The sequence below is a fragment of the Pseudochaenichthys georgianus genome, chromosome 24, assembly GCF_902827115.2.
Source record: "Pseudochaenichthys georgianus chromosome 24, fPseGeo1.2, whole genome shotgun sequence".
In the NCBI taxonomy this organism is placed as follows: Eukaryota; Metazoa; Chordata; class Actinopteri; order Perciformes; family Channichthyidae; genus Pseudochaenichthys; species Pseudochaenichthys georgianus.
In genome coordinates this window covers 28,062,885-28,080,880 of record NC_047526.1, presented here as the reverse complement: position 1 = coordinate 28,080,880, position 17,996 = coordinate 28,062,885, and the positions used below count along the sequence as shown (strand labels likewise).

At 43.2% G+C, this 17,996-nt stretch overlaps 1 protein-coding gene across 1 annotated transcript in view; it reads right to left on the bottom strand.

Annotated features, from left to right (window-relative positions):
- Positions 1-17,433, bottom strand: part of tmem121ab (transmembrane protein 121Ab) — a 44,778-nt gene extending 27,345 nt beyond the window's left edge. The window contains exon 1 of the mRNA XM_034076298.2: positions 17,127-17,433. The gene's annotated coding sequence lies outside the window, so the exon portion shown is untranslated. The remainder of the gene's footprint in view (positions 1-17,126) is intronic.
- Between the last annotated feature and the right edge of the window lie 563 nt (positions 17,434-17,996).

The following is a 17,996-nucleotide window of genomic DNA, read 5'->3' as shown; positions in this document are numbered from 1 at the left end:
ATATGGTCAGATGAAACGTATTGTATTTGTATTCATTTAAAGGTAAAATGTAGCTTGCTTGCCCAGTGTGAAATTAGGAGACTATATAATCATGTCTGTAGGTTAAATATGGAACTGGAGGTTGGATGTGATTATATCAGCTTGGGCAGGGAGGAACATTTAATTATTACAATAAAGTAGCTACTCTTAACAGTCCGTGATGTCATGTGCCTCCCTGAGATTATCTTCTCAGTCCAGCTAAATCACATTGTAATTCACCAGACTTAAAGTTTTAGGTCATATATACTTATGACTGAGTTAAACAAGATAACACTTGACAAGACAATCACATCCTAGAGGTATGTGGACAGAAAACCTGGGCGTGAGAGATGTTGAGGTTAAGTAAAAGATTGAAACAAAAGGACAGACGTGTGGCTTTGAAGCTTAAGTGTGGGATAAAAAGGGAGATTAGGCCAGGGGTGAAAAGGGCTGGAACATGTCCAGAGTGAGAGTGAAAGGGAGAGGAGAATGAGGAAGGGAGAAATCCTCTCTCCAACCATCTCAATGTCTCTCCAAGCCGGTTCTGTCTGAGCACCTTTTCAAAATCAATTTAACAAATTACCATTCAGGCGGAGTTCTGTCATTAGGATTTTATAATTTCATCTTCCTCCTCCAGTGCCTTTATCCCAGAGCCCCTCGGTTCATCTCTGCAGCACAACCCCAGTGAATAATTAAACGCGGCCGTGAGCGGAAAGGCGATGAGCGACACAAGCGTTCTATCATTCACACACAGCCGCACACCCTCGGAGGCGACGACGGCCTGCTTTTAAGTCTCTTCCTCGGCTTCTATCTTTTTCTACGCTTTAACTTAAACCTGAAATGTTTCTTGCTCTCACGCTCACACGCCAGCGCTATGAGATACAGGTTATCCTACACATGCACTCACATCCAGCTTATCATCTGCACACACACACTTGCTTACTGTCTGTCTCCTCTGCCCGTCCTCTAGTCCCTGAAGGCATTTCGGCTGAGTAGGCAGAGGTAGGTGGGGCAGCAGGGTTTGGGAGGGGTGTGTGTGCAGGGACCTCAACCTCTAAGATCCACTATGTGCCACAGCAAGTTGGCAAGCTTCTCCATCAATACAAGAACAGCAATACCTGCTGAGGCGGGGGCGGCAGAGTCCTCACCTGCCTCTCTCGCCTGCCGTGTAGAGCTCAATAACCCCAGGGTGGGCTGGGAGGAGGTGGGTTTCTGTTAGAGGTGCGCAAGGTGTGGATCTTAACCAGGTCTTTGCCTCAGGACCAGCTAGGGGTGCATGTATTTCTAGACGATCAATAGGGAAGCTCAAACTCATCCTCTGCAGTCCAGCCATTTCCAGATCTCTCAATACAACTGACTCGGTGCAGAAAAGGCATTCATCGCTGAGCCATTTGGTTAATGCGTCGAGAGAGTGTGTCATATCTGCAGCTATTATTCCTTATATCCTGCTCACACGGCTCCAGCATGTCACAGCAATGTGTGATAATGGTTTCGCCTAAGATTAGTCAGGGTTGGGGAAAAATAGGACCCAAATGCAGATTGAGGAGGAAGCAGGTTTCAAAAGGAAACAAAAGGCGAGCTTTATTTACAAAAGCTGAACAAAACAAGAATCCATGAACAGGTACGAGGCACGAGGTAGCATCCAAACCAAAGGTGACTGTGACCAACATGGAGGGAGACATGAACGACAAATAATGAACCCACACCGAACACAGGAAGAGACTAAATACAGGGAGGGGATAATCACGAGACGAGAAACAGCTGGGCAGGGAAGGAGAAACACAAGGGCAACAGGTGAACACAATCAGACACACCAGGGAAACTAACGACAGGGAGGAAGACAAGACACAGGGAGAATAAAACCATGACAAGACAGACCAAACAAAACCGTGACATAAAACTAAGATTAGTGGCAAGATTAGCACGTCAACATTGTTTAAATGCACTGAGATGCAGTCGGCGCTTGAGAGATATTTTTTAAATAGATTTAGTTCTGCAAAGTAGTGATGGCGAGATGAAGCCTTATGAAGCTTTCCAGCCAATTGGTTCATCTCATGAGGCTTCATCATGGGCTTCATTTGAACACAAGCCCCCCCTGTTGGTCAAAGTGTGTAAAACAGGCAGGTTGGACATCTCAACAGTGTGCTCTCTCATACCGAGTTCCCAATGAGTAAAGCCTTAGAATAACTCTAAACAACGAACATAAAATCATATTTTCATGTTAACAATATTGTATTTATTCCAGTTTAATAATTGAAAAGCCTAAGGAGGCTGGTAAACATTGCAAAGAGGGATTTGTATTCCTTAATAATATTCCATAAATGTAACCATGTTATAGCCGGAGAAAGGCTAAACCATATCAAAGAATACATTAACTACATTATCTCATTTAGCTGTAGCATTTATAAACAACAACAAATACGTATTGTTCAGTCGTTGAACCAGGGACCCTGCGGTCACGAGTCAACTGCTTTCCAGCTGAGCCGCAGCACACACACTAAAGCTCCCTGAAAACACTGCAAGATATGTATTCCTGTATTTATTGATGTTTTTATTCCTACATTTATTTATGCTTGTATCTATTTATTATGACATGTTCCGACCTCTATAAGTGAGGGTCTGAGCTCTCTTGATTCCATCGTGTCCCCGGGCCCACCGGGTACAGGAGGGGTAATATGGTTCTTCTTATTATACATCCATGGGTATTATGAGCGTTGTGGTTCAACCGATCTGAATCGCTTCCTGAAGCAGTCTCGTGGTATCGACAGGCAGCGAGGCTTCGTTTGTCATCGATGACGTCACAGGCCCAAAACGAGACAAGCCTCGAAACATGCTTCACAAAAAGCTTCGGGGATTACTCGACACACGCTCCGAAGCCTCGGCGCAATACGTAACATCACTACTGCAAAGTAACTACATGTGTTTGATTTGCTTATCTCCCTTTTACTGTATGCATATAATTGTTAATTACTCTTTCTTTAAAGCGTGTTGTTATTTAACTCTTATTTTCTTAATGTCTTTAGGTTATCATTTTAATTAGTTTCCGTCTTGTATTATAATTGGTTCTTGTGGAGGCGTCATTTTAATGTTTTTTAAAGTTACTGTTGCAAAATATGTTTTTTATTTTCCTTTTTAATAGCATACTTTTTATTATACATTCTTAGCCAAACTAGCAGCTTTTGACCCTTGGGTTGGCCAGGATGTTTTTTTTTGTCACCACGATTGTCAAGACTGAACAATTCTTTGACGGATTGCCATTATATTTCAACAATATAATATCTCTACATTTGGCTGCATCACATCTTGGTCGCAGCAATTTATGATCACCAGACGACAGACCCCAACAAATATGATGACCCAGATTTTTCTTCCAGCAGCAGAATGAGATCAACATGTGTTTGAGCAACAACAGTTGGATAAATTAGCTTGTCATTTGGTGCAGACGTCCTAACTTATTGTTAACTCTGCAGATGCCTTGTAACTTTTCATCTGGTGCTGTCAAAAGAGCCAAATGAGCCTCACAGAGCTGCTAGCGAGGCTGCACAGTCTTGTTATAATGCAGAGTCGTGTTACAAAGCTACAAATACTCAATGTTTTTAAAGATAACATGTTTTATGCAATGATAGAGATGGGAGCAGTTCTGGCTGGATCTGCAATCTCAGGAGAGCCGACCAAGGAGAACTGATGGGTTACTGTCTCTGTCTAGAGTCAGAAACATTTCAAAGATGGGAGACAGTGTCAACAAATAATGTTCCAAAAGATGTAATCTAGGAACAAATCAGCCAGGAGCTACAGGCAGATTCAAATCCCAACTCTGAGTTTCGATAACAAGTAGATAGAAACTTAACTTAAAGTTAGTTAGCATGAAGTCAGTAAGTTTGATATTTAGCTGCCATCCCTGTTGGCATGAACACAGAATAAGCCTCAGTGTTGTTGGATGTGAGGATGAGTGTGTGGGTTTAGGGTGGCGATGTCAGTCTGACTGAATGCCCCGCTGTCTTTCTGTGTACAGTGTACTTAGTCAACACATGTTGTTGTAATGTTAGGGCCATTGGACAAGTGTAAAAACAGAGACATTCATTTTCACTGTTGCGAACTAGGTGGCATTTACAGATTGGAAGTGGCATGCTATCATTCTCAATAATGCACATTCCCCAAAGTGTTGACTAATTGGAACGATTAAAATCTTGACACCAGTGGTTAATTTGTTTCCATGTGTTTTATAGCGATCATTTCTCCCATCGGAAAGCTCTGATGAAACATGAGGTGATTACAGCAGTTAGCGAGTCTGATATAGTCAGAGCGGGTTAGCGGGCGCGGGACAACATCTTCCACTTCCCAAAACGCCCAATGTCATCAGTCGCTGTCATTTTTGTCACGTAGAAAAACAAAGACGGAATCGTTTTTGCGAACATGACCTTTGTGAATCTCTCCGAGACCGAAATTGGAGAATTGTCAGCTTGACCTTTTCTTTGAACTCCTTGAGGGGAACACAGTGAAATATCTTAATTAGAAAGAGATGGAGTTAGTAGGAACACGCATTGATCAGGCAGAAACTACAGGAGGAGAAAGGGGAACATAATGCAGGGCTGTTGTCGGACAATGGCCATGAATCATGTTGGTCTGCTCTGGCATGAAGAATGAGGAAGCCTTCTGTGCAAAGTAGTTTTTAATGCAGTCACAGAAGACTCCAAGGCCGCAGAATGAGAGAGCTGGCCTTCTACATAAAAGAGTTTCCATTGATTCAATTCATTCTTGTCTGGGTTTAGGGGTGGGCGATATGACGATATATATATATCGTCGTGACGATATTAGGTCTCCACGATATGCTTTTTCAGAGATATCGTATCTATAGTGATACAAAAAACAAAACAAAAAATAGAAAAAAAAAAATATTTGAAAAGAAAACTATAAAAAAAATAAACTTTTCCCTTCAGTTACGCTAAAGTCTTTTATTGCACTTCAAGTCTAAAGTTTACATTTGAATTGTTTGGCACTGACTTTTCCTCATTGATGTTTTATGTTTTACTTAGTTATGTTTTACCCTCCTTTTCATGTTTATTGATGTTCACTGCTAGTGCTACCTCAGAAAGTTCATTTTTATACTGAGAAACTGTGCCTTGAAGCCATATCAAAATGTTGAATTGTTCATTCGGGGATTCATTTCAGAAATAAAACCAGCTTGAAATGCTATTTTGGTCTGTTACTCCTTTTTGTTTTAGTTTCTGTCACCTTGTAGGTGCTTGTACTGTTAAGTAACTTGAAACATGACCATAATACCGACATGAAAAAATATCGTGATATATATCGTCTATCGTGATACTGCTTGAAAAATATCGTGATAATATATTTTTCAATATCGCCCACCCCTGGTTGAGTATAAACTTCAAGCACAAAACATGAAGTCAAAAGCCGTTTTATCATGTACACCTATAACAAATCCAATGCGATATAATACACCAACGTAGCCATAAATGTTACATTTACTAAGATAATGTTCAGTTTTGATGGACACTATCAGACAGGTTCTTTTTTTAATTAGGTGTTCCTAATGCTTCTATTTATTCCACTATACCATAAAACATCGACAACAAAGTGGTGTACCTCAATTAGTTGAACACTGAATATAAATTAAAAAATACATGAGAGGGTGAGAGTTTTCCAAATGCACATCGTGAAATGGTCTTGTGTCATGTTGAGTGGACAAACAGTCCAAAAGCATATTTTTTTCTGTTCGCTATCAAATTAGACACTTTAAAAACTGAAAGCATAACTGCTGAGAAGCTGCAACCAAGTCATGTTTGTAGCCCGTAAAATGACAACATGATTAATTGATTATCAAAGTTGGCAAAAAATTGTTTCAGCTCTAAAGTGCATATAGATTTTTTTTGTAATTACATTTAATCAATCTTGACACACAAAGCCATCTCTAGACATTTTCAGGAAACACTGCTTTCCTTCCCTTCCAGTATGTAGTAATTAAAAACGTTGTTATATGGGCGTCAGCTGACATCATATTTGATGCGTGTTTTGATATGTCTTTCAGTTTCCTTATTCTACGGTGTTTCTTACTGTTTATCCTATTTGGTGAATGCTTTCTTCTACCTTCTACCTGAGCTGTATTTCCTGTTTGTCATTCAGTATCACATCGAAGTGCAAATACATGCCATAAAACCCATTGGTGGCCATCTAAGAATTGTTATTGTTATGCTCTACCCATTGCGCTTCAGTATACAGACCCACAGGTTTCCAAATGCAGTCATAAGTGCACCTCGTAGCTTGTCTCAGCTATTGACAGAGACCTTGTAAAACTCACTGACTCAGTGAAGCAAGGCAGCAGTCCACCTCGGATTCACCTCCTTGATCCTGGTGACCGCCTCTGATGTAGACAGAGTGCCAGAGTTGAGCACTCGTTTGACCAAAACGATATGCTGTCTGTCTGCTGCTGTGAGGCAACGCTGGCCCTTATCTAATTTCCTGCCTGCACTTTAGATTTCATTCAACTTGCATCACTGTCTGTGAGTGACTTCAGATATTGGAGATAGATTAAGAGCTATATGAGATACAAGCGATATTATTTGGCCTGACAGCCTGCAGAAGAGAAACCAACCGGAGGACCCAGATGCTGCTCGTTTCATCAGGAAACTCCAGATAAAAAAAAAAAGTTTTAGCCGTTGCAAACAGACGGAGAGGGAAGGTGGTTGATATTGATCTGCTGAGGCTAAGAGTAATGTTCTAAAGCATCGGGCTTCGGGGAGTAGGCTCGTCGGGTTTCATTAAGTGTAAACATTTTCAGGAAAGAGATAGTCTGAAATGAGAGAAATCTAAGGATTGGGAGATGAGGCGGAGAGATAGAAAGCCAATGAGAAAAGAAAGGGAGAACAATTCATGTGTTTTCTTTCTTTAATATTTGAGCCATCTCTTTTACTCGGCTGCCAGCTCAGGATAGATGAGCGTGTGTGCTGGATGATGGAGCTCTGCCGCCCTGGTGGTGGCTGCTGTCCTCGTCTCTGGCTCTGACATGAAACTGTGGGCAGCTGCCCCTGGCCCACCCTGCCAGAGCACTGTGTGGACGGGGATAAAGCACCTACCGCCGCGTTAACTCCGGTTCCAGGAACAACACCCACATAAATGGCCTATATGGGCTTTTAATAAGTGTTTGAACAAACAGGCACTTGCATCTGCTTTTGTTTGATGCGTTTCAAGGGCATAGCGTTGTCTGTTTGGCAGAGCCGGCTTCCACCTGCCGAAAAGCTTCGCAGGGAAGATAACAGCATTTGACTTAGATCAAGGGCTTTGCAATGGGCAAGGCATGAATTGTTTCATCTTTGTTTATCAATGTTTTTCCCATGGCTTTCGGCTAATTGCAGAGCAGAGTGGCTTGCAGAATGCCTATTAGTGCCGTGCTGTGTTGAGAGACAGGCCAGACAAAAAGAAATGCTCTTCACTGAAAACGAGAAAAAGCCATGAACACTTCTACACATTTGTATGTAGAGTTCCCTTGTACTGTTATTTCCGCATACACACACACACACACACACACACACACACACACACACACACACACACACACACACACACACACACACACACACACACACACACCACACACACACACACACACACACACACACACACACACACACACACACACACACACACACACACACACACACACACACACACACACACACACACACACACACACACACACACACACAGGCACGAAGACAACGGGCAAAGATAAGAAGGGCTAGCCTTTTGTATTTGAGCCCACACACGAAGCAGTGCAAGTGAGAGTACATCACTGCCGAGTGTGTGTGAGACCTTGCATTATCTTCTACCTGCTGGGGCTGCTGTTTAAGTGGTGCAAAGAAAGAAAGGAAGAAAGAAAGAGGAGCGAGAGAGAGGGAGGTGAGGAGAGATAAAGTAAAGTTATGGAAGTGCGGGTAGGAAGGGGACAGGAAGGAGGGGAGAAGAGCCCTGTATCTTCAGAGTGCCTGCATACCAGGGGCAGTGACACAGCAGCAGCCGCTCCTGCCTTTCAGAACCACAGTCATACGAAGCGACGTGTATCCCCCCAGCAACAACCTCAGCAGACTAATCAGCGAGCCGGTCTCTGCTTCAGCCGCGCCGAGGCAGGCTGACTTTTCCCCTTGTCGGGTTTGATCCGTATCGATGCTGATATACACAATAGTAGCTGTGATCGCTGGGCTGAAACGTACAACACACAGGCAATAATGTCTTACAGAGGGGTCAGGTGGCCCCATATAGTGAGGGTTAATCCCTGCCATGGCGGCCCACCCCCCTGCACCTCACAGCCAGGGACTATGTGGAGGTCTGACAAAGGCCGGCGAATGGCAAACGAGAGAATATAAGGAGCCGCGCAAGAAAGTACGAGGCATGCACTCCTCTGGGTGTGTGTGTGACTGTATGTTCCAGTGCTAATTAAATCATGATAGCCTCTGTTTTGGAGCACTGCACATGGAGCCTTGACTAGCTGGAGTGCTCACTCTCTGGGCTTCACTTAATTACAAGCACACACACGTGCTGTAATAACACACCACCACCACACCTGCACCACACAGCCGGCTCTAGCAATATTTCAACAGTTTCAACGTCCTCTAATAAGCACGCTTAGAGGACGACCCAATGACGTCCTCTTATTATCTACTGCTTGCATTCAGCTCGGACAGTGCTTTAGCTAATGTACAGTAACCTTCGCTCGGGATGTTTTTGTCTGTTAGTCAATAGATAAACATTTCAGATGGATACAGTCCTCCCAATGTGTTGTGGCCATTATGATAATAGTTTGATGTCCTCCAGCTGGGTGAGATTTGCACCATATGTCCATACATAGAATGTGTTTCAGCTTACTGGACCACACCATAGCTAATTAGAGCAAGATAAAGATGTACAGACAGCGTGTGGAAGAGTACACGTCTGCACAGATTAGGTACAGCTACACAATTACTCGGTACACAAATAGACAAAACGCATCCCGGCCAAGGATGTATGTTTTGCATTTTGCCGTGTCTCGCCGGTTTTAAGATGGGCTTGTTGATGCAAGTGCAGACAGGGCCACCACAGGGCCAGGCCTCTGTCACCCTGCGGCCTCTGTCACCCTGAGCCCTAGCTGTCGCCTACATGCTATAGAACAACATGAATAAAACATTACGTTAGATGCTTTTATCCAAAGCGACTTACAGTACTGTAGACAATCTCCACAGAAGCAATTTGGGTGAAGTGTCTTGCCCAGGGACACAACGACATGCTGACTGCAGTGGGACTCGAACTAGCTACCCCCTAATTCGAAGTCCAGCACCCTAGCCACTGAGCCACAGCCGCCCAAATAAAAGGTGGAAAATGTCACAAATCACTCTGAAACGTTCTGCAAATAGACAGATGTCCTGTAATTCCTAAAACCAGTGGTTCCCAACATTTTTAAGTCAGGCCCCCCTTGGGGAATTTGGAAATATGTTCCAACCCGGTTCCCACATAGATTTGTAGGACTCATTGTTTATAGTTTTACAAACATTACATTTCACTACTAAAATGACTAACACATTTGACATGTTATTATGGATTGAACACGAACACAAGTGCTTGTATTGGCAAATGATCCTGTGCCACTGTGAAATAATAAGGCCTTGCTGAAACTGACTTCCTGAGTAGTAGATTTTTTTAAATTATTTTGAATATATGAATCAACATGAACTACCATGTTTTACTGCAGGTTGCAAATAATCACTATTCCATCCCTATTGGGGTGTGTGGTCTCCAAGTGACGTTTCAGCTTGTTTGGTTTCATGCTATCTGCTGCTAAGGTTTGAGACCGAGGACACACAGCGGTCCTTCCTCCCCCACCGACCACTTAGATGTGAAGCCAGGGGAGATGTATCTCTCATACTTTCTTGATGTGGGCTTTGTATCTGGAAGGCTTGTCGTGGACTCGTCCACTTTTCCTTTTAACTGCCGGCTGTGTTCTTCTCTTTTCTCAAGCAACTTCTTCACACGCTTCAGGCACCCCCCTGCTGTACCGCCGCGCCCCACTAGGGGGGGTCCCCGACAGTTTGAAAACCGCTTCCTAAATCGATTTGAACCTACAGATGTGTGAGTTAAGGAGAAACCTGAAAAAGTATCTTAGTTAGGTGTTGGTCTTTCTTTAAACACTTTTTCATACTTTCTACACTGGAGTTCTTCAAAAATACATTTCCACATTTAGTAGTGTAAAGACAGTAACTGAGAAAACTGTGTAACAATGAGTTCCATAAATGTCCAAAGCGAAAGAACATCATCTCCATCAAATGAAAAACATCAAGCAAGTCAAGTCACATGGAACAAATGATCCATTCATGATCATCTAATGTTTGATGCCTAAGCTCAAAACGTGTGCAAAGCACAGCACATCAGGGAGGAGGGAGAATAATATAACCCCCCCCAAGGGAAGGTAGTCTGAGGCTCTACAGGTGGGTGCTCCGTGACAAGGGGGCTTTTGAAAAGCAATATGAACAGAAGTAGTGGCAGCGAGTGCAGCAGAGCTTTCAGGCAGAGCACTGTCAGCCTGAGTACAGCTGTGGTTGAAAGGGTGCTTTGGATGGATGTGGCGCAGACAGATCAGCCACCTGAATGAAGCAGCAGGCTTAGGTTGGCTTCCTTAACTAGCTCACAGGTTTCGCTTCATGCATCTCTGATTTTGTTGATTTCAAATGTTCCAATGAATTGACGTGAAGTGTTGCTTTATCAGAGAAAAAGCACCGTGACAGAGCTGGAAGCAAGGCGTCCTTTCTAATCTAATGATAAGGTTATTAAGATTCACGATTCACTTAATTGTCTTACTCATAAACCTACAAAATGTCTCCTCAAGCATCTGCATTTTTTCCTTGTTCCTAAGTTTCATTTGATCTGATTTACTCACTTTCATACTTTCTACTAGTATAATACGACTTTGAAACTCTAAAATGTAGATTTTCCTCGCTGTTCACGACTTTACAAAGCTGTCTGTTTCTGCTTTTAAATTAAAAGTAAGTTGCTGCACTAAGTGCTTCTCAGATTCAGAAATGGTTACATGTTTAGTTGACACCTCATTGCCACTTGTATTTTGCTTCCTTTGTAAAATATAAGCGCAAAACCAAGAGACACTCACAATGCTCAGACTCTATTCTCACAAACAGGAAGCACACTCGTACGGAGAGCACGAGACACACACTTACCATCTGGTTCTTGCAGTAATGATACACAAGGATGGAACTTCAAAGCAGCCACACGCCAACAGGAGAAACGCATACATTTTACAACAATTCCTATGTAATAATATCGCCCTACTGTGACATCCTCCTCATGCACGAAAGCATGTATGTGCATGTTTGAATTCACAGCTGGTAGAATAATGTCGCTGCTTGTCATGCTGACAGTCCAAGCATTTAAGCGAGGTTACGCTTGTTGTAAGCGGCTTCCTGTAAGAGCTTCTGTAAAATGTGAACATGGAAATGGAGCATACACTTCCTGTCCCCGCCTCCTGTCAAGATGAAGCCATTGAAAACTATGCATGAAAATGGGCTCACATTCCTACTTAAAGTCATTATAAAGGAAGCTGTGGGATAATATGCAAATCTAATGTTTATGGACACTTAAATCCTCCAGAGCCTCCAGCTAAAATACATAACCTTGCGCTGTTCAATTTTGTATGTGATTCGCTGTTGGCCAAGGCATCTCATAGCTCACATACTCAGCTGCAGAGAAACAATAAAATGCATGAATTAGATATGAGGTTGACACGGAGATGTAACAGATCTGTTTTCTGTTTGCCTGCACACTGCATCGCCCACTTTACACTAAAGCAGATAGATACACAGGTAGGTAGGTATGTAGGTAGGTAGATGGACTTCCCGTGTGACCGTTATGAAAACAATTCAAATGAAAGTTTTCTGATCTACAACATCTGAAGGCAGCTTAAATGGAAATATCATAGACAGTAAGTAGATATAGTAGAAGTAGATATTTAGCACACTGAGAAAACGTCATATTTGTTCTGGGAATTCACTTTACTTTTTGCAAACTTGGGGGATTTTGTACCCACGTTTTTGTAAGATAATGGCCAGAGGGAGTTTCTCTCCCCCCCCCCGCCGGAAACGCCTCTATTGGACTCCTTTGTTTACTTCTGTGACATCAATAGGTAACACTCGCGTTTACTGTTGCTCCAACACATGACTAAGGGGATTTACCAATCACAACATAGCCGGCCATCTAACCAATCACAGCAGACTGGGCTCTGTTTTTAGAAAAGACAGAAAAGCAAATAGGTGTACGAGACAAATAAAGACCTTTTTGAACATTGCAGCATGTAAACATGTCACACTTGAGGCAGAAAAAAAACGATGAACCTGAACATTAGCATAGGGCCCCTTTTAAGTGGCCTATATTGTATGGTCTTTGCCATAAGCATGACCTTCCTAAAGAATTGATCATAGTAGAAAGCACATACACGTTTGTGTATGTGTTTGTGTACCACGTTCAGTGGTTAGAACAGTGGAGAAGAGAAGACTCCTCTGTTCATCACAGACCAGGCCACTCCACTTGAACTGATTGATTTCCCATCACTTCTGTATCCATGATAACTGCATGCCTGGAGGGCTGCCATGGCTCCAATAATTCACCCCCATATACCCGCACAGCTCTGTTTTTAAAAGCATGGTTTTCAATGTGTGGACGTGTGTGAGTGTCGGTGGTTATATGGTTGGCTGTAACTATGTAGATGTACGTGTTGATTGGTGCAGCTACTGTAGCTGTACAGTGGTGTGGTAATGAAATGCCAAACTCTTCTGTTTACAGGACAGAAATAGGCTTTGTATTCTGCTGCCGTCCCTTTCTCTCACGTCAACTATCCTCCACTGAAGCAAATTAGCTGAGGAAATACCCAGAGCCAAACCAGTGATATGGGAAAATCTTTAATCACTATGCATATGTTGCAGTGTTTTATGATAGGCCTACATTGGCACACTGGCAGCGATTGGTCCAAGCCCACATCTGCAAACGAGTTTCCTCGTCGGGCAACGCTCAAAGATTTGAAGTCTTTAATTTATAAATGTCCAGTGCAGTTATTGTTACTCTGCTTTATGAGATGCTGAGCAGATTGCCAAGCTGCTCTCCCACAGAGAACCTGCCAGTTAAAGTGCTCGTGATTTTTAAAAGCCGGATCTAATCATACATTGGTTCTCACGGCGTTAAAGACGGAGAGATAAACATCTTATCTCCCATTCAGGGCAATTTGCTTCTCTGTTGGAATAAAAGCATTTACTGAGCTCTACCCTTAGCGAGTTACCTTTCCAATTTGAATTCTTGCCTAAACCCTTTATGCTTTTTCGCTGTGCATAGTATAATCTCTTTGGATACTAGAGACAACACATTTCAGACATGGATAGTTGAAGTGCCTTCATTGTAGATGAGTACAACGGTTATCCCCCAGATAAAACTGCAGAAATGTTTTTGTTGCCTTTTTACATTTAAATATTGTTTCTCTTGGAGCTCATTCAAAAGGCATGCATACAACATTGATCAACACTTTAAACCCAATGGATTTTCTGGCTTCTCAGGATTAACCAACAAACCTTCAATTGAATAGGTTCAATGTATGAACGCTATGTTCTTGCCTGATTTTGAAAACCACCAATTTGTGTGGAAGTGTGTCAAGGAGAAGTGTAGGAGGGGTATTTTAACAGCTAGTTATACATGAACCTTTTCTTTTGACCAATCATGAATATTTATTTTATTACACTGTTAAGTATATGTAAAGTATATCTCAGTGTTGGCTTGACTCTTGACACTCTGGGCATACAGTATTGGGCATATATACTTTGTGTGTGTGTGTGTGTGGTGATTAAAGAGAGGCAAAGTAGTGCCAGTTTCCCCCCTGTCCCACATTAGCATAGATCATGCAGCAATCCATAATACATGGCTCGTTAAATAAGGTTGGTATTTTTGATCCATAATTAAGGAGTATATTTTCAAAGAGTTTCCACGGTTAAACATGTGACGGCTGCAGGCGGCTTTCCTTTCTGCCACTCCGGGGCCACGTTATTGTACAATATGGTGGCTATTGATTCCCCGTGCCATTTGGCCATTGATTGGAGTGGACGCCATTATGTGAGATTATAGCCCTCCGAAGTACCGTGATTCTGGAGTGGAAAAGCAGTGGCTGAGAACTGATGAGATGAGCCGAGTGCTTACTGCGTCAGATTCAACAGCAGCTGTGTTTCAGCTAATGACATCAAGTGAGGCCCAGCACAGAAGCATACAGCTTAGCTTAGCACGGCACCGTCTTGCCCGGAGCAGAGTCCAAAAAAGCAAAGACAGAGCACTCTCATTTCCCTCATGCTTATCGGTGCCAAAGGGAGCTGTAGGAACACACAGGGGAGGGAACAATCACCTTCCGGCCTCATTGAACTCATTGCAGCCTTTTATTTTCTCTGTCACAGCCTTTGCTTCCCAGGTTGTCTTCAAATCGACCACAACTCACTACGCAGCAGGGCGAGGGGCTTCCACATGGCCTGGGATGATAGGAAAGGAGAGTGAGGAGGGTGAGTGGGTGGCCACCGCCTGCTCTCTGGCTCTCGGACCAGGCCGTCATGTATTTATAGTTATATTGAATTTAATTGCGCTTCCAGCATGGGTCCATAATGGAATTCCAAGCATACAAAAAGAACATGGACCAATGTGCAATGAGCTTGTAAACAGCACGCTCGTGAACAGCAACCCCGCAATCAGTGCAATGCAAACATCGGAAGCACAGCTCATCTGCCAGCCGTGCCCTGGATGCCAATGAGGGCTGGTAACGGCGGACCCTCAGGTTGTGCCATGCTTTCCAATGAGGCACAGGGAGACCGGTTAAAGAGACATCCTTGTAGTGGCAAATGGCGGTTAAAGTAGCTTTGCTTTGAAGATATAAGAAGTGACTCCACATAAATGCCCTGAATTCAGCGTCCTACATGCCCTCCAACCTTGGGAGTTTAATTTCTATTTAGACAAAGGCGCTTTAGAGAGAGGTAACCAGCAATTGTGTGGCCTGCCCCCTGTAGGGCCACTTTCAAATTCAAATTCATGGTCAGTTTATTGGATAATAAATTGAGCATGAAAGATTAATTTGCATATAGTTCATTATTCCCATGATATAGAGCAGCAATTTCCATGCAGTGGCGTCCAGAGCTCAATAACCCAGAGGCAGAACCGGCATATTAAAAAGAGCTCTCCTTCTTTCGGGGACTATAGTCAAGCCCTGTGGCAACATCTCCGCTGATTCACACTTCTTGATTCGTTCCACTCAATTCTTGTCACTCACAGCCTGAGCCGACATATCAGACACAGTTAACAGCGAGCCGAGTTATCACACGTTCAGTGTAATCAAAATCCTAATGAACATCATTAAAGTCAAGGCTTTAAAACCGAGGCTTACATCTCTGTGGGTTTACACAGTCAGGGCGTGAGAGTGAGGGCTATCAGAGCCTGGTAATGCGCCGCAGGCAACAATCATGGCGGTCACCTCTCGTTCAAAGCTGGCCTGACATGGGCATTTTTCTTCCTTTACATTCTGAGAATTAATTTCTCAGTGCAAAAGAGCTGCAGCAGGTTCAAGTGATGCATGGAGGAAGCTGGGTGGCCACGTCGTTTTCAGCCACGCGTCTGGACACACAAAGGTCGCATGTTTAATCTCAGCAACCGCTCATGTGCAACTGGGATTAAGAGGCTGTAGAATACATACATTCTTGAAGATGGCAGTGTTTGCCAACTCTTTAAGTTATGACTTTGGCTCCAACCAAGGATCAAATCATTATCGATTAATATGCGGATTCTTTTCTTGAGTAAACAATTAAGCGTTTATGTAATGCAATATGAAACATGGGGAACATTTACTTTCAGTTTCCAATCCAGCAACTAACACATAGCTCATATGTACCAAATCAATGAGGTGGGACTCAAGCGTTCGTTCAATGATAGCAAAAATAATTGGTTACTCAATTTCTAACAATTAATTGACTACTCATTTCTGCTGTAATTATGGCTGATGATTGCCAAGATAGTCAATCAAATATGTTAAATACCTCAAAGTCATTTTCCAACACATGATAATGAAAACACCTTCAAGATCACCAGTTACACACCCGGCATGTGCCTCCAAGAAACCACATCGGGCATCCATGCAGCAGCCTTGTTTTCTATTGAGGAGCCATTGAGCAAAAACCTTAACTCACTGGCTGCTGACTCATAGTAAATCACTCTGGGTTATTGGCAAAATGAGGTTATATATTATACATGTGTAGGTTAATTATAGATATGTACACTGAGTTATTGGTGTGGTGAGGAAGCATGGTGCTCGTGACAGGAATATATTTGATTAGTGACTTGCTGCAGGCTTTGTGTGATTCGGTGTGTGTGTGTGTGTATGTGTTTGTGTGTGTGTGTTTTTTTCGTTGTGTGTGTATTTTCCGTTTTTCCGAGTGTGTGTTTTTCAGTGTGTGTGTTTCGGTGTGTTTGTACGTTTACATGCATGGGCTCATTTTCCGCGCAGACCGGAGGCACGAGCCGCTGCTGCCTGGCCACGCGCTGACTCTTCAAAATAAGCATCTGCCTTCAATAAAACTGACGGCAGGGAACGGCAGCTGGCCTTATAGCACTAATAATAATAATAATACTAATAATAATAATTGTATTATCATACTAAAAACCTCTATAACGTCACGCGATTACTTTAGCCTTCTTTGCCGTGTCACAATGCATGTATTCACTATTATTAGGCTGCAACGCGCTAAACATGGGCAGCTTTAACACGGAGAAGAGCGGCGGGAAGAGTCTCAAACTAGACTGGTACAAAGTGGCAGAATGTATGGCATTTATATCTCTTAAAACTACATGCTAAGAAACAAGTTGAACTGCGTTAATATACAAGAGTTCCGCCAAATCTAGACTTTTCCTCATTTGTAGCGTCTGGCTTGTAGAGATATCCAGTCCCTCTCTAAATCAGCGACGCAGCACATTTAACACATTATAAAATAGTATTGTTTTCCCCTTGCGACTGCCATGGCCCCACAAACTGCTGTTAAACTCTGCTGGCTTACCTCCACTGGTCGGTTAGTCTTGTTCTCCAGACAGCAGTGAGGTTTAGTCGCTGTCCTGGGTTCTGAATAGCATAGCAGGCTCCGGAGAGGCTTTGTAAATCCGCTGAGAGGAGACGCCGAAAACGCCGGTCCGACAACTGCTGCTGCCGCCGTCAAGTTACGTGAGAGAACATCCCATTTCCCCGCGGCGTGTCCAACACGGCACGGGATCAGCGAATGTGCTTACAATTGTGAACTCAAATGTAAAACGGTGGATCTTTAAAGTGTCGCTTGCTGGCTGCGTGGAGCCGTTTTGGCAAGTGGAAGTGCTGAGGCTTCTTCGCTAGTTTCTCCTTCCTCCGGATAGGCTCCCTCTCCTTCTCTTTCTCTTTCTCTCTCTCTCTCTCTCTCTCTCTCTCTCTCTCTCTCTCTCTCTCTCTCTCTCTCTCTCTCTCTCTCTCTCTCCCATTCTCCTCACTCTATCAATCACTATTCAATTCAAATATGTTGGAGTGACACGAGGGAAACCTATAGCCTCTGAGCTACGATGAGCTCATGACTGCCAATACTTAACAGAAATCATTTGGAAGTTGATTTATTGGCAGTGATGTGTAAAGACACATTAAATGAAATGTGCTTAAAAAAATATGCCACTGCTATTTGCTGTAAGAGGTTCATTTTCTGACCCTCTCTGTCTCTCTTTCTCTGGTACACACACACACACACACACACACACACACACACACACACACACACACACACACACACACACCACACACACACACACACACACACACACACACACACACACACACACACACACACACACACACACACACACACACACACACACACACACACACACACACACACACACACACACACACACAC